This window comes from Schistocerca cancellata, chromosome 2, assembly GCF_023864275.1.
Source record: "Schistocerca cancellata isolate TAMUIC-IGC-003103 chromosome 2, iqSchCanc2.1, whole genome shotgun sequence".
NCBI lineage: Eukaryota > Metazoa > Arthropoda > Insecta > Orthoptera > Acrididae > Schistocerca > Schistocerca cancellata.
Genome location: NC_064627.1, coordinates 61109174 through 61134898, shown reverse-complemented (window position 1 = coordinate 61134898; position 25725 = coordinate 61109174). Strand labels below are relative to the sequence as shown.

General features: G+C 39.9%; 1 long non-coding RNA gene across 1 annotated transcript in view; it reads right to left on the bottom strand.

The window, feature by feature from the left end:
• Positions 1-17215: 17215 nt before the first annotated feature.
• The window catches only part of LOC126161338 (uncharacterized), a 31751-nt gene continuing 23241 nt past the window's right edge, over positions 17216-25725 (bottom strand). The window contains exon 2 of the long non-coding RNA XR_007534898.1: positions 17216-23549. This is a non-coding gene — a long non-coding RNA (uncharacterized LOC126161338). The remainder of the gene's footprint in view (positions 23550-25725) is intronic.

Genomic DNA, 25725 nt, shown 5'->3' with positions numbered 1-25725 from the left:
TTTGAGATCGTTTCAATTTAAGTTATTTATAATTGTAATCCCTACCTATTTAGTTGAATTTACAGCCTTTAGATTTGTGTATTTTATCCTGTAACCGAAATTTAGCTGGTTCTTTTTAGTATTCACGACAATGACTTCACACGCTTCATTATTTAAAGTCAATTTCCACCTTCTGCATCAAACAGATATCTTGTCTAAAAAGTTGTGCAATTTGTTTTGATCATCAGATGACTTTAAAAGACGGTAAAACACAGCCTCATCTGCAAAGAGTGTAAGAGAACTGCTCAGATTGTCTTCTAAATCGTTCATGTACATCAGAAACAGCAATGCCTGTACCGCTTTCTGCCGGCCGCGGTGGTCTCGCGGTTCTAGGCGCGCAGTCCGGAACCGCGCGACTGCTACGGTTGCAGGTTCGAATCCTGCCTCGGGCATGGATGTGTGTGATGTTCTTAGGTTAGTTAGGTTTAAGTAGTTCTAAGTTCTAGGGGAATGATGACCTCAGATGTTAAGCCCCATAGTGGTCAGAGCCATTTGAACCAACCTTGTGAGGAACTTCATGTTTATTGCTGTCGCCTGACATTTTTATTTGGTAATCACACTAAAACGATTACATATAAACAATCACAGCTATCTGCAAGAAGAAAGTAACATCGACATCTGAATGAATAATTCGGTCGCTTAGCGAATCAAACAGCATTGCCGTCATGTACGGCAACAGCGTAGCGTGCGGGAGAGAGATTCTCGCAGTCTAGTTTGTAACACGCCACTGGCCGCTTGGGGAGAGAATGAATCTTACTGGCTGCTAGCAGTTAATGGAGGGGGATGCGCAGAACGGCTGAAAATTGGGCCGCCTTCCTACATTACGGGAACTTAAGTCAATTTAGACTAATCGCTTTGCGTCCAAGCGTCTACACTGCGATAGCTTTCCTGCAGCCCAGGAGAAAACAAGCATTAATAGAATGAAAATTTTCACTCTGCAGCGGAGTGTGCCCTAATATGAAACTCTCTGGCAGATTAAAACTGCGTGCCGAGACGAGACTCGAACTCTGGGCCTATGCCTTTTGCGGGCAAGTGCTCTACCATTCTGGAAACGTCCCCTAGGCTGTGGCTAAGACATGTCTCCGCAATATCCTTTCTTCCGGGAGTGCTAGTTCTGCAAGGTATGCAGGAGAGCTTCTGCGAAGTTTGGTAGGTAGGAGACGAGGTTCTGGCGGAATTAAAGCTGTGAGGACGGGGCTCAGTTGGTAGAGCATTTTCCCACGAAAGGCAAAGGTCCCGCGTTCGGGTCTCGGCCTGGCACACAGTTTTAATCTGCCAGGAAGTTTCAAGCATTAATGGCTTGCTCTTGCCAAATTTATTTCGAGGTGCCAACCAACCTATAAACATACGACATGTAATGGCTATAATTATTATTCTGCAAATGACGTTAAACCTGATATAACGTTGTTCTGTATGCCACCCTCAGTCACCAACAGAAATATCTATACTTATAGCCGTTACATCCTGCATTTTCAACTACATCTGCTATTTGCAAGATATTGTACGTGCAAAACTGTTCTTCGCACGAAAAGCTTTTTTTTTTTTTAGACCTATATTGAACTTTTGAGAGGAACATCTTTCTCACGATGGAGATCATAACATTAGATCTCAAAATACTCTCCAGGATCATACGATTTAGCCCAATCATCCAGTTTATTACAGTAACGTCGATCTGTTCGCTGCTCGACGAATCCCCACCACACACAAGCTTCAAAAGGGGATGTATTCTATGCCAAAGCTGACAAGAAAGCTGTCGAGACCAGACGTCACTAATGGGCTGAAACAGTAACCTGGTCACCTAATCTCAGTTGCAGGCAGCGTATCTAATGGCTTTCAGGGGCAATAAATATTTGATTCCCAATAGTCCACAAACATACTGACCGAATATAAAAATTTCAAATGCTCCCATAATCTACTCATTAACCGGTATAGACATAGTTAACGTAAGTCAGTTATTGAAATTAGGAACTGCTTATATCTCTTGAAACAACGTAACTCATGGCGCGCAAATTACCCACACCATATTCATCCAATGTTTGAGAATGAAAGCACTTAGCGACCTTCCAACCAACTTAACACATAATTTCAAATATTTTAGAAACATTTTATCGCTGAGACCCCAAATATAATAATCAAAGGGAAAAAGTTTATTGCTTACTATATTTTCGCTCTTCATGCAGTAAATCATCTGCATCAGGCATGGTGTTTTAATTTATTACTTCTTTACTACTAACTCCCTTCACAAAACATTTTACAGATTGTATCCACATATATCACGGAATGTACCTGCAAAACTGGATCATATAGTGACACATACTTTAAGAGATATGACGTAGTAACCATTGAGATGTGTGAAAAACTAGCACATCTTAAAACACACTGCAAATGTTCCATTCTTTAAAGAAATGGGCGTAGAGAGGGAGGCGGGGTAGAGGGTGGCAGTCGTTGATACAAACAACCCAAGGGTAGGCGTACCCTCTGCTACACACTGTATGGTGGCTTGCATGGGCGGCTGTAGATGTTGGCTTACATTCCATGGATGTAGATGTTCATGTGAGACTGTTTCAAGCAAAGAATTACAAAGTTTTAAGCATTCTTTCCCAATTCGTGTGTATCTAAGTTAAGAGGAAAGGGAATGACAGCACCACACGGAAATAAAATGTCTGAGATTATCGATATTTTACTGAGATACAAAATAGGTGATCCCGAAGGATAAAAGAAAAGTGTGATTTTTGCACAGAGTTGCAGACGTAAAACTCGGATAACCAGTCCAGGACTTACCCAGGTTATCGGTGTAAAGTACACTGGAGCGCCAGAGAAACTGGTATAGGCATACGTATTCAAACACAGAGATATGTAAACAGACAGAATACGGCCCTTCGGTCGGCAACCCCTATATACGACAAAAAGTATCTGGTGCAGTTGTTACATCGGTTACTGCTGCTGCAATGGCAGGTTATCAAGACTTAAGTGAGTTTGAACGTGGTGTCACAGTCGGTGCACGAGCGACGGGACACAGCATCTCCGAGGTATCGATGAAGTGGGGATTTTTCCCTTCGACGATTTCACTAGAGTACCGTGAATATCAGGAATCCGGTAAAACATCAAATCTCCGACATCACTGCGACCAGGAAAAGATCCTGCAAGAACGGGGCCAAAGACGACTGAAGAGAATCGTTGAGCGTAACAGCGAAAATTTCTGCAGATTTCAATGCTGGGCCATCTACAAATTTCAGCGTGCGAACCATTCGAGGAAACATAGTCGATATGGACTTTCTGAGCCGAAATCCCACTCGTGTACCCTTGATAACTGCACGGCTTAAAGTTTCACGTCTCGCCTGGGCCCCTCAACACCGACAATCGACTGTCGATGACTGGAAACATGTTGCCTGGTCGGACGAGTCTCGTTTCAAATTGTACCGAGCGACTAGACGTGTACGAATCTATGGATCCTGCATGTTAGCAAGCGACTGTACGAGCTGGTGGAGGCTCTGTAATGGTGAGAGACGTGTGAAATTGGAGCGATATGTGACCCCTGATACGTCTAGGTGTAGATTAGATTAGATTAGATTAGATTAGATTAATACAAGTTCCATGGATCATGAATACGATATTTCGTAATGATGTGGAACGTGTCAAATTTTCCAATACGTGACATAATTAAGTTAATTTAACAACATACTTAAGTTAATATAACAAATTTTTCATTTTTTGTGTTTTTTTATATTTATTTTTTTTTTTTTTTTTTTTTATTATTTTTTTTGTTTTTTTTAATTTATATCTAAAAATTCCTCTATGGAGTAGAAGGAGTTGTCATTCAGAAATTCTTTTAATTTCTTCTTAAATACTTGTTGGTTATCTGTCAGACTTTTGATACTATTTGGTAAGTGACCAAAGACTTTAGTACCAGTATAATTCACCCCTTTCTGTGCCAAAGTTAGATTTAATCTTGAATAGTGAAGATCATCCTTTCTCCTAGTATTGTAGTTATGCACACTGCTATTACTTTTGAATTGGGTTTGGTTGTTAATAACAAATTTCATAAGAGAGTATATATACTGAGAAGCTACTGTGAATATCCCTAGATCCTTAAATAAATGTCTGCAGGATGATCTTGGGTGGACTCCAGCTATTATTCTGATTACACGCTTTTGTGCAATAAATACTTTATTCCTCAGTGATGAATTACCCCAAAATATGATGCCATATGAGAGCAACGAGTGAAAATAGGCGTAGTAAGCTAATTTACTAAGATGTTTATCACCAAAATTTGCAATGAGCCTTATTGCATAAGTAGCTGAACTCAAACGTTTCAGCAGATCATCAATGTGTTTCTTCCAATTTAATCTCTCATCAATGGCCACACCTAAAAATTTGGAATATTCTACCTTAGCTACATGCTTCTGATTAAGGTCTATATTTATTAATGGCATCATACCATTCACTGTACGGAACTGTATATACTGTGTCTTATCAAAATTCAGTGAGAGTCCGTTTACAAGGAACCACTTAGTAATTTTCTGAAAGACAGTATTGACAATTTCATCAGTTAATTCTTGTTTGTCAGGTGTGATTACTATACTTGTATCATCAGCAAAGAGAACTAACTTTGCCTCTTCATGAATATAGAATGGCAAGTCATTAATATATACTGAGAACAACAAAGGATCCAAGACTGACCCTTGTGGAACCCCATTCTTGACAGTTCCCCAGTTTGAGGAATGTGCTGATCTTTGCATATTATGAGAACTACTTATTTCAACTTTCTGCACTCTTCCAGTTAGGTACAAATTAAACCATTTGTGCACTGTCCCACTCATACCACAATACTTGAGCTTGTCTAGCAGAATTTCATGATTTACACAATCAAAAGCCTTTGAGAGATCACAAAAAATCCCAGTGGGTGGTTTTCGGTTATTCAGATCATTCAAAATTTGATTGGTGAAAGCACATATAGCATATATGACTCTGAAAGGTGACACGTACGTAAGCATCCTGCCCGAACACCTTCATCCATTCATTTCCGTTGTGCATTCCGACTGACTTGGACAATTCCAGCAAGACAATGCGACACCCCAAAGGTCCAGAATTGCTATAGGGTGGCTCCAGGAACACTGTTCCGAGTTTAAACACTTCCGCTGGCTACCAAACTCGCCAGATGTGAACATCATTGAGCGTATCTGGGATGCCTTGCGACGTGCTGTTGAGAAGAGATCTCCAACCCCTCGTATTCTTACTAATTGATGGATAGCCCTGCAGGATTCATGGTGTCAGTTCCCTCCGGCACGACTTCAGATATTGGTTGAGCCCATGCCATGTCGTGCTGCGGCACTTCTGCGTGCTCCAGGGGGCCCTACACGATATTAGGCAGGTTAACCAGTTTCCAGTTTTTTTGGCTCTTCAGTGTAGAAGAGCTACCATTCTGCTATCGACTCATCTTGATAGTTTTGAACATCCCGCTCTCCAAACTAGAACTACGCCAAATCTTTAATTGAAGTCTATTAAATTGTAAACAGCCTGCTAAAATTTACGACGAATCTTTTATATGTACTGATCAGTGCAAAATAGCCTACATAATGTTTCAGTGCAGATAGCAGTGCAACACTATTTTAATTCACTTCTTTAACTCCCTTTGAACTCTTATTGTTGTTACATAATTTATTGCTTGTTTCTGCTAGACGTTTTAAGTAATGCACAACAGTCAAATTATAACTGCAATCACAAAAAAGACATATTTGCAAACATTTATGCAATACTCTATATAATTTCGAGATCTGTGCTGTAGTTAAGTGTATTAAATAGACTTCCTCTGCATTTTTGTAATCTAATTGGGCCTACTCTACGCCGACAGAGACGTGATAGAAACATTACAAGAGTTCTAGCTAGTAGTTGGGAGTGTGTTGACTGCAAAGCTTTTTCGTGTATTATGCAGCTAACGGTGTAACACTAACTTGGTACTAGCGAGTGTTCCTTTATAACTTGCAAAATTATGACAGAAAGGTTTGTAACATTTTACTTCGTAGAAATTGCATTCATTTTTAAACACGCTCCGACAATTCGTCACCAGGCGACTGGAATGTCAGATTTGTCAGCGCTCAACTATCTGACCACCTGCTTCTGGTTTACTGCATTTAAAAGAAACGGAATACGTATAACATGGCTGACTAAATCCTCATGTTGTGGGTGTGATGCGACAGCACTTGGAGATTTAAACCATTTGTTTATTTCCTTGTGTGTATGTTTGTGTGTGTCTGTATGTATGTATGTGTATGTGTGTGTGTGAGTGTGTGTGTGTGTGTGTGTGTGTGTGTGTGTGTGTGAATTTCTCGGAAGTACTTTATGTTTTTATTTACACTTCCCCTTTTAATAATTTTGCGACTTTTATCCACACTCATTAAATTTTAGTACCCTCACAACCATATCATAATCATCATCATGATATGCTGACCCTTTTATTAAAATTTGCCCGACAGCTACCAACTGCTGTCGACCATACCGACGGAAAAAAATCGCAACACCAAGAAGGATTTGTGTGACATAAACGGAAGTTGGTATGAGTGTTTCTACATGTAAAAGATGATGTCTAATCAAATTTCTCGCCAGTCACGTAAGAGTGGCGTTAATAGCACCACCATGAGTACGCGAAACAGGTTTGCTTTAAATACACGCTCTGACGGTCGTGAGTGTTAGTCACCTTTGGTACTGAATGTGGTGAGATGATGTTGGTCAACAATATCTTTAAGGTGACAAAGGCGCCCTTATCAACCGCTCACTGAGTTTGAACGAGGTCACGTAATACGGCTACGAGAAGTAGGGTGTTCCTTCTGCGATACTGCAGAAATACTTGGTAAGAATGTAGCCACTGTGCATGGGTGGTCACGAGGGTGTACGGTCGCAAGACTTCAATATAAATTGTATAAGTGATTGTGCAAGGAAAAGGATGCTGGTAGACCTCCTTAATTCATATAATCTTATGCAAACCGTATTCTTTCCAACGAGAGTGCAAGGGAACACTAGAACAACCATAGACAATATTTTTGTTCATTCGTCATTACTAGAAGGGCATTCTGTTAGCAGAATGGTGAATGCCCTTTCAGATCATGATGCACAAATTTTAACTCTAAAAGATTTTTGTGCTGCAACGCAGGTTGAATATAGTTACCAACGTTTTAGGAAAGCTGATCCAGTTGCTGTAGAGACTTTTGTAAACCTTATCAAGGAACTAGAGTGGGAAGATGTTTATAGTGCTGATACAGTAGACGATAAATATAATGCTTTCCTCAAGACTTTTCTCGTGATCTTTGAAAGTTGCTTTCCGTTAGAACGTTCAAAACAGGGTACTAGCACAAACAGGCAGCCTGGGTGGCTGACTAAAGGTATAAGAATATCTTGTAGAACAAAGTGGCAATTATATCAAAACGTTAGAAACAGTCACAATCTAAATGCAGTAGCCCATTACAAACAGTATTGTAAGGTGCTTAAAAAAGTTATTAGGAAGGCAAAAAGTATGTGGTATGCAGATAGAATACCTAAGTCTCAGGATAAAATTAAAACCATATGGTCAGTCGTAAAGGAAGTGGCTGGTCTGCGGAGACAGGTCGAGGATATAGAATCAGTGCGTAGTGGGAATGTCCGTGTTACTGATAAGTAGCATGTATGTACAGTATTTAATAATCACTTTCTGAATATAGCAGGTGAACTAAATAGAAACCTAGTCCCAACAGGGAATCATATAGCGCTCGTAGAAAAAAGTGTTCCGAGACTGTTACCTCAAATGCTCCTCCATGATACTGACAAGAGGGAGATTGAGTTAATAATTAAATCACTAAAGACCAAGAACTCTCATGGATATGACGGGGTATCTAGCAGAATACTGAAGTATTGTTCCATGTATGTTAGCCCAGTACTTAGCCATATCTGTAACTTTTCCTTTAGGAGTGGTCGGTTTCCTTACCGATTAAAGTACTCGGTAGTGAAGCCACTTTATAAAAAGGGAGACAGGGATAATGTTGATAATTATAGACCTATTTCTATGCCATCGGTGTTTGCTAAAGTTATCGAGATGGTTGTACATACAAGGTTACTGCAGCATTTAAATTCACATAATTTGCTGTCAAATGTACAGTTTGGTTTTAGAAATGGCTTAACAACTGAAAATGCTATAGTTTCTTATCTCTGTGAGGTTTTGGACGGATTAAATAAAAGGTTGCGAACGCTAGGTGTTTTCTTTGATTTAACGAAGGCTTTTGACTCTGTTGACCACAAAATATTACTGCAGAAGTTGGAATATTATGGAGTAAGGGGAGTAGCTTACAATTGGTTCGCCTCTTACTTTAAGAACAGAAAGCAGAAGGTAATTCTCCGCAATGTAGAGAGTGGTAATGATGTTCAGTCCCAATGGGGCACTGTTAAATGGGGCGTTCCCCAAGGATCGGTGCTGGGGCCACTGCTGTTTCTTATTTATATAAATGATATGCCTTCTAGTATTACAGGTGATTCAAAAATATTTCTGTTTGCTGATGACACCAGCTTGGTAGTGAAGGATCTTGTGTGTAATATTGAAACATTATCAAATAATATAGTTCATGAAATAAGTTCGTGGCTTGTGGAAAATAATTTGATGCTAAATCACAGTAAGACTCAGTTTTTACAGTTTCTAACTCACAATTCAACGACAACTGATATTTTAATCAGAATGGGCATGTTATAAGCGAGACGGAACAGTTCAAGTTCCTAGGCGTACGGATAGATAGTAAGCTGTTGTGGAAAGCCCATGTTCAGGATCTTGTTCAGAAACTAAATGCCGCTTTATTTACCATTAGAGCAGTATCTGTAATAAGTGACATTTCAACACGAAAAGTAGTCTACTTCGCATATTTTCATACGCTTATGTCATATGGTATTATTTTTTGGAGTAATTCTTCTGATTCAAAAAGGGTATTTTTGCCTCAAAAACGGGCTGTTCGAGCTATGTGTGGTGTAAGTTCTAGAACCTCTTGTCGATCCCTATTCAATAGTCTGGGAATTCTGACATTGCCCTCACAGTACATATTTTCTTTAATGTCGTTTGCTGTTAGCAATATTAGCTTATTCCCAAGAGTTAGCAGCTTTCACTCAGTTAATACTAGGCAGAAATCAAATCTGCATGTGGAATGGACTTCCTTGACTCTTGTGCAAAAAGGAGTGCAGTATTCTGCTGCATCCATTTTCGATAAGCTACCACAAGAACTCAAAAATTTTAGCAGTAGCCCAAACGCTTTTAAGTCCAAAGTGAAGAGTTTCCTCATGGATCACTCCTTCTATTCTGTCGAGGAGCTCCTGGAAGAGCTAAAAAATTAAGCAAATTCCAGTGTTACATTCTTGATTTTCTTTATTTAAACTAATGACGTGTCGCCTGAATATGTTTCTTATATTTCATTTTATCTGTTTCTACAATCGTGTTATAATTTCATGTATTGACTCGTTCCATGACCATGGAGACTTCTCCTTAATGTGGTCCCACGGAACAATAAATAAATAAATAAAAAATAAATAAAAAGAAGACCGAGCTCTGGACGGCCACGCGGCAATACCGAGAGGGAAGACCATCCTACTGGGTGTACGGCTGTGTCGCATCGTACTGCATCTGCAGCAGCAGCAGTTCCCGCCCACAGTGGCGAACAGTTACAAATCGGTTACTTCCAGGACGGCTTCGAGCCGGACGCCCTGTAGCGTGCATTCCACTGACCCCAAACTTCAGTGGCGTCAAGCGAGAGCATATTGGAGGGCAGGGTGGAGGTCTGTTGTGTTTTCTGATGAAAGCTGGTTCTGTCTCGGTGCCAGTGATGGCCGTGTGGTGGTTAGAAGGAGGACAGTTGATTGGTTGGTTGGTTTGGGGAAGGAGACCAGACAGCGTGGTCATCGGTCTCATCGGATTAGGGAAGGATTGGGAAGGAAGTCGGCCGTGCCCTTTCAGAGGAATCATCCCGGCATTTGCCTGGAGTGATTTAGGGAAATCACGGAAAACCTAAATCAGGATGGCCGGACGCGGGATTGAACCGTCGTCCTTCCGAATGCGAGTCCAGTGTCTAACCACTGCGCCACCCCGCTCGGTAGGACAGTTGAGAACCTGCACCTAACGTGTCTGGGTGCTAGGCACACTAGACCAACTCCTGTAGTTTTGGTCTCAGCTGCTATTCTGAATGACAGTAGGAGCACTCTCGTGGTTATCCCACGCACTCTGAATGCATACTTGTACGTCAGTCTGGTGATTCAACCAGTTTTGCTGCCATTCATGAATAGCATCCCAGGGGGTATTTTCCAACAGGATAATGCACGCCCACATACTGCTGCTGTAACCCAATACGCTTTACAGAGTTTCGGCGTATTGCCTTGGCCTACTCGATCAACAGAGCTGTCTCCGACTGAGCACGTATGGGGCATCATCAGATGACAACTTCAGTACCACCCACAAACAGCACTAACTGTTCTCATGTTGACCAACCAAGTGCGACAGGCGTAATTTCTGTCCCAGAAACTGACATTTGGTATCTGTACAACCAGTTTTGCTGCCATTCATGAACAGCATCCCAGGGGGTATTTTCCAACAGGATAATGCACGCCCACATACTGCTGCTGTAACCCAATACGCTTTACAGAGTTTCGGCGTATTGCCTTGGCCTACTCGATCAACAGGGCTGTCTCCGACTGAGCACGTATGGCGCATCATCAGACGACAACTTCAGTACCACCCACAAACAGCACTAACTGTCTCCAGAATGAGATTTTCACTCTGCAGCGGAGTGTGCGCTGATATGAAACTTCCTGGCAGATTAAAACTGTGTGCCCGACCGAGACTCGAACTCGGGACCTTTGCCTTTCGTGGGCAAGTGCTCTACCAACTGAGCTACCGAAGCTAGGAGACGAGGTACTGGCAGAAGTAAAGCTGTGAGTACCGGGCGTGAGTCGTGCTTCGGTAGCTCAGTTGGTAGAGCACTTGCCCGCGAAAGGCAAAGGTCCCGAGTTCGAGTCTCGGTCGGGCACACAGTTTTAATCTGCCAGGAAGTTTCAACACTAACTGTTCTCATGTTGACCAACCAAGTGCAACAGGCGTAATTTCTTTCCCACAAACTGACATTTGGTACCTGTACAACACAATGCATGCAAGTCTGCATGCTTGCATTTCCATTCTGGCTTATCTCGCTCTTACATTAACGTGTGATCCTGCAGTGTTAATCACTTAAATACGTACATTACCTAGGCAAATGTATTCACGAACTTTCATTACTCTACATTGATTATTTTTTGGTGTTGCGATTTTTTTCCATCAGTGTATTTGTAAGAGAAAGATATATGAGGGTGTGTAAGGTGATGTATTTATTTGATCACAGCTGTTAGCATAAACATAAAAGATAATCTTAAGAAACCTTGCAATATTTAGAAGGCTGTATGACCAGCATAATCAAATGCCACATGAAATAAATAAATTATGACACCCATCTATCATTCGTGCAGTTATTACCACAGAGAGGTCGCTGCTGTGAAAATCTATAACAAAGAGAGCCGCATCGATCATCCATGGCCTGAATAAGTCTCCTTGCTGGTCTCAGGTCATTTAGTCTCTGGCTGCAGAGGATGCAGCTTGAATTACACATGACCTCTTAGTAGAAGGATAGTAGTGGTATGAATCAGGATATCTTGGTTTCATGTTTAAAATGTAATTGTATACTGTTTCAAAATAGACTAACACTTCACTATTTGAGATACATAGTTTAAAAATAGTTTGATTCACTGCAGCCATGAGAGACACCGATGGGTGGTTCCAGTGCACAACATTATACAGTAGTTCCAGTCATGTACGATCAATCGGACTCTTGCCATTTTCATTTACCTATAAAAGTATACCAAGGGTAGTGGTATGTGGTTGAACTACATAAGGCGATGTTGATGGAATTAGGCTGGAAACTAACTAAACTCTGTCTGAACAGGCCTGGGAAGGCACAACGGCACCGACCGGCCGCCATGTCATCCTTAGGTCACAGGTGTCACTGGATGCGGATATGGAGGTGCATGTGGTCAGCAAACCGCTCTCCCGGCCATATGTCAGTTTAAGAGACCGGAGCCGCTACTTCTCAATCAAGTAGCTCCTCAGTTTGCCTCACAAGGGCTGAATGCTTGCCAACAGCACTCGGCAGACTAGATGTTTACCCATCCAAACGCTAACCCAGCCCAACAGCACCGAACTTCAGTGATCTGACGGGAACTGGTGTTACCATTGCAGCAAGGTCATTAGCAGCTTAGAAACTGAGACACTAAAACTAGTAGACGATTTTTGTTATGTGGGCAGCAAAGCGACGATAATACACGAAAGGAGGAACTAAAATGCAGAGTGGCGACAGTAAGAAAAGCTTAATTATCTAAGATAAATTAAAGACTTTTCTGATAGTATTTATCTGGCGTAGGACATTAGATGGAAGTGTAATGTGAGCAATAAACACAACTGTCAAGCAGAGAACAGAAACATTAAAAGTATGGTGTTATAGAAGAGAGTTGATTAGAAGAGTTCAGTGGATATTTAATGATGAGTACTGAGTCCAAACAAGGAGGAACAAATGTACTGTGGTATTGCCCAGAGATCACAGTGTCACACCAGAGTCAGCAATGTGAATCAGTGCCAGACATTAGTGAGGGCTCTTTGCAATTTGCAACAACTAATGGGGGTCACTCTAGAAGACACACCCTCCCTCTCAGTACAACAGCACCCTCATACTGAGGTCAATATAGTGTCAAGCATGCTGTTTATCACATCCAAAGGAGTCAACATCACAGTGTAGTTTCTGATGAACTTGCATTTTAGAAAATGTTGAACACTGCATCTCAACAGTTCGTTTAGTAGTGAATCATGTAATGTTTTGGTAGTCCATAACAGTCGTAAATTACTAGTACTCATATGTCAAAGAAGTGTGCCAAACATTAAGTAAATGTTTTTCACTGATGTAACAAAGTGAAATAATATTTCATGCATTTTAGTTTGATGAGCCTTCTCCCAAAGCAATAAAAGAACACACATTCATGCTGGACGAAAGTAGTTTCTTCTGGTCATAACATTGAAGAGCATAGAACAATATGAGTGGAAAAAGAAACAGAATGGTAGGGCATATCCTGAGGCATAAAGGACATTAATTTGTTAATAAGATGCCTTGAGGAGTGTAAACATTAGAGAAAGATCAAGGTTTGAAAACTGTCAGCAGGTTCATGCGGTTATTCTGAAATTAAGAGATGTGTATTGGGTTAGATAAGCCTACGGAGCTGCATCAGACCGGTCTTTGGACTGATGCCTACCCCTGCAAGAACAATACAGACTCAAAAGTTTTGTTCGTGCTACAAGAGATAAAAACGAAACTGAACTTAATCAGAGTGTCCATATACGTTACTAAGCGACAGGATTTATATCTGACACCATAACAGACATTAATCGAAGTCAGTTTTTAAATTAGATAAAGGAATAATAAACGAAAGGCAAAGCCACCGTAAAACGATGAATAAAAGATGTAAAAGACAGAATGGCTATGGTCGAAATCTTGTTTCAGAAGCCCTGGAGATGAACATGGTATTGAAAAACAGGCTTTTAGTTTTGATTGACTCCAAGTAATCCTTTCCCCCACATATCCCAATACTTTAAGATGTAGCCCCGAATGCTACAAGACATTTGGAAGTGGTACTTTCACTTTCCGCTTTCTGTGATACATGAATACGATGGGCAGTTCAAACCATCTTAGTCTACATCAAGAATTGTGGGAAACAGCACTCATCCGTATTTTTAGCAAAATACTATGACCATTACATGTGGGAAAATTGGCATACCACCATCAAACAATAATAGCAAAAATCATCATCACAAATACCTACTGCACTTGACCAAACATAGGTGTTCCACAAAACACCTGCAGGTCGTTCCCTTTTCAGTGATGCCCTTTATTTACCTTTCTACTTTTCCCTTCCTCTTATAATCCCCTTTCAGTCCAGGTTTGTAGGTGTTCAGTACTTTTTCTAGCTGTTAACATCCAGCTGAACACCAAAACTTCAACGACACATCTCTGGTTTCTTAGTGTATTCTGTAAATGCCTCAATTTTTCTTTTCTTTGTTTCTAGACTGACTGTAGATTAATCCATGGAGCACATCATATAAAAAGGTTACCCATAAGATCAAGTTAACCTTCGTTCTATCATTGTTAGGAAATAATGATCAACTACTACTTGTTGACAGTACTTCACCAAACTACTGTTGACAGTACCAGCAAATGACAGGCAAGTAGAGGACACTGACAATCATGAGATGATGAGGAAACAGCTGACTCAAAGGTCAGACACTTTCGTGTCGTTAATCCAATTGATCATAAAGAGGTTCTAGAGATCCTCAGCACATTCAAAACTATTATGAAATTAGATTGCTATGACATTAACTTAGCTACAGTCATTACAGCCACTTTAAGTGTGCTGCTTAATGACTGCTTTGCCCAAAGAAAATTCCCAAACACATCAAAATCAGCAGGGCTCATAACCCTCAAGGATGAGGAGAATAAAGAACCTACGCAGGCAAAATATTATTATAGATCCATCTGCCTACTAAATGTTCTTCAAAATCATTTGGGCAAAATATCAAACAAGAGGCTTTCCGTTCATGGGAGCAAAACTGAAATGAATGTCACTCAGTACGGCTTCAGAAAGGACAAACCTACTGAGAATGCTATTGACCATGCTGTAGAGCTGGTACTGAGTTCATAGTCCCCATATTTCGTCATTACTATTTTTCACATATGTTGTGCCTTTGATGCCACTGACGCATTTTAACTATCCAGTGAAACTTTCCAAAAAGCTTCTAGACTACTGTATGCATAGCAAGGTTACTGTGTTGGATCCCAAGAGAAATATGACAAAAATAATCACTGAAGGCTGAAGGAGCCCATAATTTAGGACATTACTCACAAACCCTTTTTAAATAGCCTACAAGAAAATCCTGAAGCTTTGGTTGTAGTGGCATATTGTGATGATCTCCTGATATTAGCCCAAAGTAACACCAGAGTACAACTTGAAAAATGAGGTAGTTCTTTTAGACACAGTTCAGCAGTAGTGCAGAGTAGTGAACTTCTTGAGACCATTCAGAAGTCATGTTAAAAGCCTGATTAAGTAACAACCTTTAATCTGCATAAGTCTGATCTGTATCAGGGTACAGTTGCATTGTAATTGCACAACAAAAATTATGTCTGCCTCCAAACTGTTTCCATCTCTGTCATGAGGTGATACTAGTGGCCATAGTGAACTGTAGAATAAGCATACAGTGCACATAGACTCAGGCTGGTGACTGAGAAATATCGGTGGTGTGGGTGCAGCAGTCAGTTCTAATGTGTTGCTGAGGTGCTTTTGGCACAACGTTAACTGACTTGGCACAATGTCAACTGATGCTTTGAAAGCAGTGTTTGATGTCCTGCCTCTTGATTTGTGTGTCACAGAAAGAGCTGACATGTGCTGAATAATGTAAAAATGGCTACATACAGTAGTAAATGAAATACTTTGGACTCAAAAAGGTAATCACATCTCCCACAGAGATTATGTTATGGATTTGTAGCAAAAGAGATGGGTTTCATCTGTCACTGGAAGGTGGACACATCGTATCTTCCCAAACAGGTCACGTTCAGCCAACTAGTGGTCTTGTAAACTGTTGAACAGGATATAGTCTATCCTCTACATATATAGAATCTACAAAAAAAAGAGCACCCCGGCTGTGATCGTGTGGGTACACCACTGCAGGTACAACTGAACATCTTAGTCCAGATTATGAGCCATTGATAGCATATGCACTTTCAGGGCGTATGTATCTACAAAGCAGTGTTTAATGAGCTGAAATTTGTCTTGTTCACGGAAGGAACATCGTTCTCACAGACATCCTAAACTATCATTTGCTCAGGGCAATCTGTGAAGGAGGGACTGGAATGGAGGCAAAAAGCTTCAGTGTCAGCTTGCCAACAAGGTTGCCTTCAGGTCTAAAGTAGAGTCTGAATGGGACATCTGACTTCATTGCCTCATCTACCATATGGGAAGTGAAATTCAAAATACTCCAGTACACCACCAACTACCTTTGGATCTGTGTGACTCCTAAAGCTAGTGTGAAAAGGAAACTGGATGTACAATACCCTACCCAATGTCAGAGTACTTATCACCACTCCCACATGTTCTTGACTTAGCGACAGATTCCTTTCTTTCTCTCCCCTATCTGTTTCCTCTCTATCACTTTTTATTGTTATTTCTTCTCTTCCATTTTTTTACTTTAGTTTTCTTCAGTAAAATAAGCTGGAATGTAGTTTTGGTGGTAGTTCCCATGATTATATCAGAAGCAGCTTATAACTAGCTCTTATGATAAGTTTAAAGGAATACACACAGTCAAAAGAATGACTGGCAGTTATCAGGCCACTAGTATGTATTACTTACATTAATAAATAACAATAAAATGTGTATTATTCGTACAATTTGTCTCAAAAAGCAATGTACAAGAAATTGCCCACTTAATAGAAATAAGTGGCTGGTCTGTCCCTTGTAGTCTTTAACAGGCATTTTCTGGAAGTCACTTCTGCTTACCTGACATCAATAATTTGTCAAAGACAATTGGTTATGTGTATTTCTAGTTGGTTGGCTATAACATTTGGTGATCTTCCATGTTTTAAACCCACAGGGGATAGAAATTACATTTCTGCTGATGATTTTGAGCTTCTCTTTTTCACTGTGGTAACAATAATGATACTCATAATTTTCTAGAGCACTTTGCTGTGTCATCTACATAAAAGTGCAACTTGTATGATTTGTGTACCATATTCTATGACGCTACAGGGCAACTACTAATGTAAAAACCATTCAGCATCAAGCTAAGGTACTTCCCTATAATTCTTTCACAGACTATTATCTTCTATGTGTAGTATAGCATACATTTTTTGCGTGAGTTGTGTATTAAAATGTGACTCTTGGCACTGGGTCCATACATACATCAGTACATTGTCAAATGTCCAACATCAGCATTAACAAATGCAATTTTCCACACTACTTATGAACTAAAGCATCTGCAGAGAACTCTGTCCTACAATACATTTTAATATTCTCTGCACTAAACACTACAGCAGGAAACCATCATCCATTAAAATTACAGATATCCCACATAAGTATCTTTATTTCTGAAAATGTACAGCAGAAAATTTACATAAAGATCCATTACTGTTAAAATACATCATTGTGGTTTTTCTTATGTTTTATCAACATTGTACTTCGCAGGTATTGGAACAGGCTGCTTCTCCTTGATACTGTCATTGATGGACTTCACAGATGAATATTAGATGTTATGTTAGAATAAAAACACTAATTCATTAACACAAACATAGAGCTTCATTCATTGTTCTACCATTCAAATTCTAAATGTAAATTTCGCCAATAAAGGTACTGCCGTTATCTGTTTAATGCATACTGATACGACTGCACATGAATATAAAACCTAAGGACTTATCTGATGTATGGAGCTGTACACACAACTTGAATGCACAGGGTTGCTACATCACTATACTGTCACTTTTTTCGACAAAATCTGCTGTCCAAATACAGATTTTGTTTACTATGTCAGTGAACAGTAATTCGAGTATCATTGGGCCAAATTATTCTGGAAGACACCATTCAGAAACTTAATGTTCCATTATTAGTTACAAAAATATATTCGACTCTTAAATTTACTTTGAAAGACACGGTAGTACCATTCTCACAAGCAATCCTCGATTCTTTCCTCATGACGTCATTCATTCTGAAAACGAAACCAAAACTTCCTACTAATAATGAGATCGGGGCACATTAATCAGGTATACTAACTCACTTGCCCATTTTTTTAAAAATTACATTCGTTTACGACATAAAGCCAAATATCGAGCCATTGGCATTTTCTTACAGGTTCTTAAGTCTACAATACACATAAAGTTATTTCTTAATCTAGTATGTCAGTATTCGAAAACACAATGCAAGCAATGATGAAAAGCAGCAGTGAAATGTTACACAAAGAAAACAATTGATCACTTTATGACATATGTATGACGAAATGATGTTGTTTCTATTTTATTACAACAGGTACAAGATTGCTTACTCTATAGTCCGCTCGACCTGAGGAATTTGCAACTCAAAGTAGATTAACAAAAGTTAGTAAGTGATATCGTACATGATGAATATATGATGGCATTCTCTTACTTAAAGCACCTATGCAGCTAAATTCAGTTTATCCATTACAATATTCTATACACCACATACTTCATAACATCATTCTCAGATATTCTTCAAATTAAACTTAACTAAACTCTTAAAAACCACAAAAAACAACAAAATTTATTATATCACAATCATAGCCAACATCTCATATGACCTGCTTCAGTACTGAAATGTAAATAAATGGAGCCTGTGACTGTACAGATATTATTCTTACTTGCACGAAAATCAACAGCACTACAATGCTACTATTACACAAACCATTTTGTACCAAAGGAAATGATCTAATTTTGCACTTTCGGTGTTAATCAGTCTTCGTTCTCGTTTACGCATCATGTAATCACTGCCGGCCACCATCAAAACAAAGAAATATGATTATGTTTGTATACAAACATTGAATGTAAAGATAGCAACATTACACAGTAGTATATTGAAAATAAATAAGCTAATTCATCATATAATGTGGAAGAGAATTTCAACAGTAGCCAGTGCAGAAATTGGTGAGGTGTGAAGAAACATTTTCCAACCTTGAAAAAAAAGAAATGGACTGTGACAGTCTCAGTCTTCTCATTTTTTCTGATTCTATCAAGTCATGGAACAATTAAATCAAAAAGTAGAAATCTTGAAAAGATAATTACACAAACAGTTTAGGAAATGCACTGAAAATATTTCTACATACCTCACCTCTTCTGGATGTTCGCTGAGGATGAACCACGAGAACCATTCTGAGAAGAGTGCCCACATTTCTACAATGTGCTTCAAGCTTGTAATAAAAAGCCTAATAATTTAGTGATGCTTCCAAGGAAGCAAAGTATTTAAAATGTCATTGAAAGAAAGAACTTTTGATATATCACTTTATATTCCAAACAACTACTAATGTGACACATTTATTACAACTACATACAATTCTTTATAGTGCTCATTTGAGAATTCATCATGATACTGCAGTGCATATCGACCCAAGGAACTGACAAGATGAGTACGATCTTTGATATAAAAGTCTAGACAGAACCAGTACTCAAGCCACTCATTTTTACATTGGTCATCAACAATTAGCATAGTACCACTGATAAAGCTTTTTTATCGACATAAGTCCAAAATGGAAGTACAGTTACAACTGCAAAATTTCTCCACCCATTATGGAAAAAACATACAAATTTACTGTGTTGTTTGATGATGTTATCAAAATACTGAGAAAGTTGCAGTTTCTTTTGTGACAGTTGAAAGTAATACTTCATAAGGTTTACTGTAAATTGTAATTGGAAACATGTGAAACACTAATCTCTCTCTGGGAAATCTTCTGAAATAAACTCAAAAAACAAGGGAAGAGTAGATAGAAAATTGCTCACATGGAACACATCTTCTGTTTAATCCATAAGCATGTGGTGAACTGATTCCATCCTTTAGCCAAGATCGATTTAGCTTTGTAGATGAAAAGGAAAATGCAAAGTGAAAATTTCTGCTTGAATGATTCCATGATTTTCTACTTGTTTGCTCCAATAATTATAAAGCTAAGGTCTGTTGGAGTAACTGTTTAGATAGACTTCATTTGTAAATAAAAATACATTACTTACACACAGAGAACTCTGACGAAATGAAACGAGAAATGCCTCTGATATACATGGGGACTAATCACAGTTAGCTGAGTATGTCACAATATTGTTTTATAAATTGAATGACTCATACATAATGTAAATTGCAATGGTATACAGTCTGACATTTGTTAAAGAAATTCCTTCCATTGTCTTTGCAGACATTTTATATTATAAGCAGAAGCAGGAAAGTGCATCAAATTGGAGTAATGTAGGACGCAGACCAGCGTAACATTTCCTCACTGCACTCTCAGAAATCATTCGCTGTTATTCCCAAGAAGAGCGATGTTATGCTAGACGTCTGCTCCATACTTCCTGCTTCTTTCGAAAGCTGCTCCAGTGATGCACTGCCAGTATTATGATGAGAAGAATCTATAGTAAAGTCATCACTGTCCAAATTGAATTGACAACCCTGAAAGAATCCGACTGGAAAAAAATTGTGTCCGCCTCACCACTGAAACAGTTGTTACATCTGCAGCTGTAACAGCTGTCACAGAGGTGAAGGGAGCAGAAAGCAATAAATTTCAGTTGTATAACTTAATGGCATGACACATCATAGAAAACGGGCCTACAGGACAGGGAGCAAGGGAAAAGAAGAAAGATTATAAAAACGTCTGGGTACTGAAATATTTGCTCGCAGCTCATTCCAGTGCTACTCTGTCGTTTTATGACCGTAGAGAACCTTCGTTTATACAAGCTAAAATTATTTAGTTACGTATTATTAGAGCGTGATCGATCACAAATATTACTTTAAAATTAATCTATGGTAGCTGTACAAGTATACGATGGGATGATGAAAAATACGTCTTAATTTAAACAGATTCTATCTTTGTACTGTTGGTGTGTTATTACAGTCTTTAAAGCTATCGGCACTAGACTCACAGAACATTATTATCACTATTAAAAAAAACATGGACTTGTTCCTAAATCGTACTCAGTCTATATCATATGCGGTAGTTAATAAGGTGAGATAAATGAGTGCTGTGCTTAATGTGTGGTCTTGCAAAGTGAGCGAGTAAATTAAATTCTTATGCTTCTGTAAAATTCAATAAGCTTTTTTTTTGTTTGTTTGTTTGAGAGTTTTCCTTTGTACTGATGACAGAAGCCATGCCACAGAAAAAATATGAAGAGTTGAGATTTTGCCAATTGTACATGAATGTCCTATCAGATAGCCTTCTACTGATCTTCTCTTTCTGAGTTACAGGTACTTAAAAGTGACGAGCAGTTCTACTATTGCGTTTCTTTTCCATTGTTACACATGCTCAGAATGAAAAATTCACTTTCTTTTGCGCCCACTTTAGACTATGTTGTACAGACAACTCATTTTTACAAGAGTGTGGTAAAATTTCGCTTCTGATAGTACAATTAGATATTTCCAAGTTACATCTATTTTGAAAACACTACACTTTTCTCCTACATCGATGTTTTGCCTACATTGCTTAAGATGTTGCTTTTATTATTGAGCCTCAGTAAACCATTACAGAATCCACACTGAGTTGAGAAATGTTCCACTGAACACATTCTAAGACTCACATATAGAGTACAGTTTATACCACTTGCTGAAACAATCTTGCCTCAAAATAGCCTCTTCGTTGTGCAGAACAATAAGCGAACTTAAAGCTACTAATACGAGAAAATGACGAGTTTGGCACATTGAACATATCGCGTCACAAACACACAGTCAATGTTCTGTACATTAATATTTCTGTTCCCCTAGCACTCATGAATCTTGAAGAAACATTTCTGCATCACAAACAGAAACAACGTTGGTCACAATTACTGGTTGATGCACTCAATCATGATGTCACCTGGACTGTTGGTGGGTAGTGAAGTAGCCTCTTATTACAATAGCCTCTCTCTTGATAGCCTCTTGATGTTGCGCATTATTGGATACTGAACTAATTTTCGTGTCATGTTGTAGCCTCTTCATAGTTTTGTCACCTGAATTCAAGTAGTAACTTACGTATAATAAGATGGGTGTGGCAAGAGTGGCATATTGAACAGTCTCAGGAACAGAGGATGTGGGTGACCTCATGTATTATCAGCAATGACGTTCCCTTTGGCTGATATAGAGCATAAGACTTCAATTAAAATGCAATATTCTAGTCATTATTCTTGAGAGATGACATACACAAATCAGAGCAGTGGCAATACCAGTGTGTTTGGGTGTAGCGTGATACAAGGGAAACTCTTCTTTAAAAGTCCGCTCCTTGCTGGCCCTGTTTAGCTTCTGAACAAATTTCTCTTTACGTCATATGCTGCGGTAGTACCTACTTTGACGTATTTTAAATTAAAAGCGAATTCACTCGGTTTTCTTTATCAGGCACAGTGTAGCATTTAAAGAAGTCATGTGAGTAGAATTAAAATGATATTACAGATGTAATTAACACTCTGAAGACTGCACCAATGTGCAGATCTACTTCAGCCCTGTCTACACCCATTACTTCGTCCATATCTTGCTTTCCTCGTCACGAATGGAGACCTGTTATGATGGATTTGTTCAATGGACAAGAGGTTGAACTCAGCACAAGCTGAGGAACGTGCACGAATACACAAACAGTCCCTGACTCTTTGCTGTAGCTACATGGATTCCTCAGTAAAGGTAAACTGTCTGCCACATCGGTCCCTTATTGTTGTTATCGGGCCAGTTCAAAGAGATCTCTATTTTTCTTCTTCTTCTTCTTCTTCTTCTTCTTCTGCATCTCATTATGTGACTGTATGTCAACTGCAGGTATTGATACTGGACACTACAACACCTGCAGTAGGGCGAAAATTTGTCCCTTCTAGACTCTGACCTATGGTTGGCGAATGAACAGCAGAATTTGTATCTTTACTGTTCTCAGGTACTATATACAGGGCTATGAAGAGGCAAGAATAAGGTCATTATGGCACTGGGGTCTCGCACTGCGTTCTTCTGTTGACCTTTTTTTAATTTTTTAATGTACGTCAGCCTCTCTTTCTTTCATTGCATACGGAGCTCTTATACCACATTTAATGTTGTAAAGCTGTTTGTATCACTTCATATCAGCGTTAAATGCTGTGCCTTCTTCTTGTGGTTCAGTAATCTCTGACTGATCAGGGGATTTACTCCCATATTGTTCCCAGTTAATGTGTTAGAAGACAAGAAAGTGGTAAATATGGCACGTAGAATTTTGTGTTGTCCTTATTGTCAACAGTCTTCCTGCCCACACTCACGCTCTGTATTGCTCATTTCCGTGTTAGTTAATGAGTCCATATCTCTTGCCAAATTCGGAGAATGAGGTCACTTTTCCAGCACAGTTGACAGATTCAGTCCAGTCCAGCACAAGAAACTGTGCAACGCCATAACCTAGGGCGGTTGCTGATAAGTGGAGAAGAAGTCTTTTCAAACTGAAAAATCGTGTCTACAGAGAAGCAGCCTGTTGTTGATACCATGTTGCGAATACGGAGAAGCAGCTACTTGTTGATACGATGGCGTCATCATAGGGAAGCAGCCTGTTATTGATACCATGTTGCGAGTACGGAGAAGCAGCTTGTTGACGGTACCATTGTGCGATTATGGGGAAGTTGCCTGATATTGGTACCAAGATGCAGTTATGGGAAAATAGTTATGGCTGCTATGGGGAGGCGAGTCGTCACCTGGCCGGAACGCACACCATTCTTTTGCCAACAGCCATCCTGGAAAAAAAAGAAAACTACTTTATTACCAGCAACAGAATCATCATCAATGTGCTGAGCTTCACTACTCATAAATCTCGTTAACTGATCGCAGTTTGCGAAGCTCAAAAACTTATTAGGGTTAGGAAACACAGATAAAGATGGGCGAACAAAGAGTGTGACCATAATGGTAGAGCTGATATCAACCCAAAGATTGAACATCAAAATTCTTTACTATACATGGTCCTATTCTTTACTATGCATGCCCTATTCGAGGTAGCACACCACTGCCTTCTTCCGAGCTTTCAAATGACTTATCTGCTCAGTTGTTGAGCAACCAGCAGTTTAACGCCACTACGAACCACGGTGCATATGGGTAATATTCACTTACACAAATCATTACCAGAGGTGGAAGAAACGATAGATGGAAAACTGGAAATCCCTTGCACAGACCGAGGATTGCATTGCAGACTACCACATTTGTAGCCACCGAGTCACATGAGAGTAATTAAAATGGACAAAAAAATTTTAGTATACAACAGCTCACCTGACAAGAGTTTTCACAAGATGTGATTAAACATTGTCTCAACATAAACTATTATTCAAAAATTAAGGTATCGGACAAGACAAAGCACATTTTATAAAAATAATATTTTACTTCAGTCTTATGTTATACGCAGTATATCTTCCATTTACAATACACAGGGAAGACCCAAAGAAACTGGTACGCCTGCCTAATATTGTAGGGTCCGTGCAAGCACGCAGATGTGCCGCAACACGACGTGGCATGGACTCGACTAATACCTGAAATAGTGCAGGAGGGAACTGACACCATGAGTCCTCCAAGGTTGTCCATAAATCCGTAAGAGTGCAAGGGGTTGGATATCTCCTCTGACCAGCACATTGTAAGGCATCCGGGATATGCTCAATAATGTTCATGTCTGCGGAGTTCGGTGGCCGGCGGCGGTGTTTAAACTCAGAAGAGTGCTCCTGGAGCCACTCTGTAGCAATCTGCAGTAATTCTGGATGTGTGGGGTGTCGCATGGTCCTGCTGGAATTGCCCAAGTCCTTCGGAATGCACAACGGACATGAATGGATGCAGATGATCAGATAGGATGCTTACATATGAGTCAGTTGTCAGAGTCGTATCTAGACGTATCAGGGGTCCCATATCCCTCCAACTGTACACGCCACACACCATTACACAACCTCCGCCAGCTTGAACAGTCCCCTGCTAACATGCAGGGTGCATGGATTCATGAGGTTGTCTCCATCCTCGCACATGTCCATCCACTCGATACGGTTTGAAACGGGACTTCTCCAATCAGCAACATATTTCCAGTCATCAGCAGCCGAATGTCAGTGTTGACAGGCCCAGGCGAGGCGTGACGCTTTGGTCGTCAAGAGTACGCGAGTGGACCTGCGGCTCCGAAAGCCCATATCGATGATGTTTTGTTGAATGGTTTGCACGCTGAGACTTGTTGATGGTCCAGCATTGAAATCTGCAGCAATCTGCAAAAGGATTGTACTTCTGTCACGTTGAACGATTCTCTTGAGTCATCGTTGGTCCCGTTCTTGTAGGATCTTTTTATGGCCGCATCGATGTCGGAGATTTGACGTTTTACCGGATTCCTAATATGCACAATCACTCGTGAATTGGTCGTACGGGAAAAATCCCACTTCATCGCTACCTTGGAAATGCTGAGTCCCATCGCTCTGCGCCGACTACAACACTACGTTCACACTCACTTAAAACTTGATAACCTGCTATTGTAGTAGCAGTAACCGATGTCCCAACAGCGTCAGACACTTGTTGTCTTATACAGGCGTTGCCGACAGCAGCGGGGTCTTCTGCCTGTTTACATACTGTATCAAACGGTTCAAATGGCTCTGAGCACTATGGGACTTAACTTCTAAGGTCATCAGTCCCCTAGAACGTAGAACTACTTAAACCTAACTAACCTAAGGACATCACATACATCCATGCCCGAGGCAGGATTCGAACCTGCGACCGTAGCGGCCGCGCGGTTCCAGACGGTAACGCCTTTAACCGCTTGGCCACCACGGCCGGCCATACTGTATCTCTGTATTTGAATACGCATGCCTATACCAGTTTCTTTCGCGCTTCAGTGTGTTTTGCAGTTGATCACATACACGTGATAGGGAGACATTCAACAGGTTACAATCGCTGCATTTT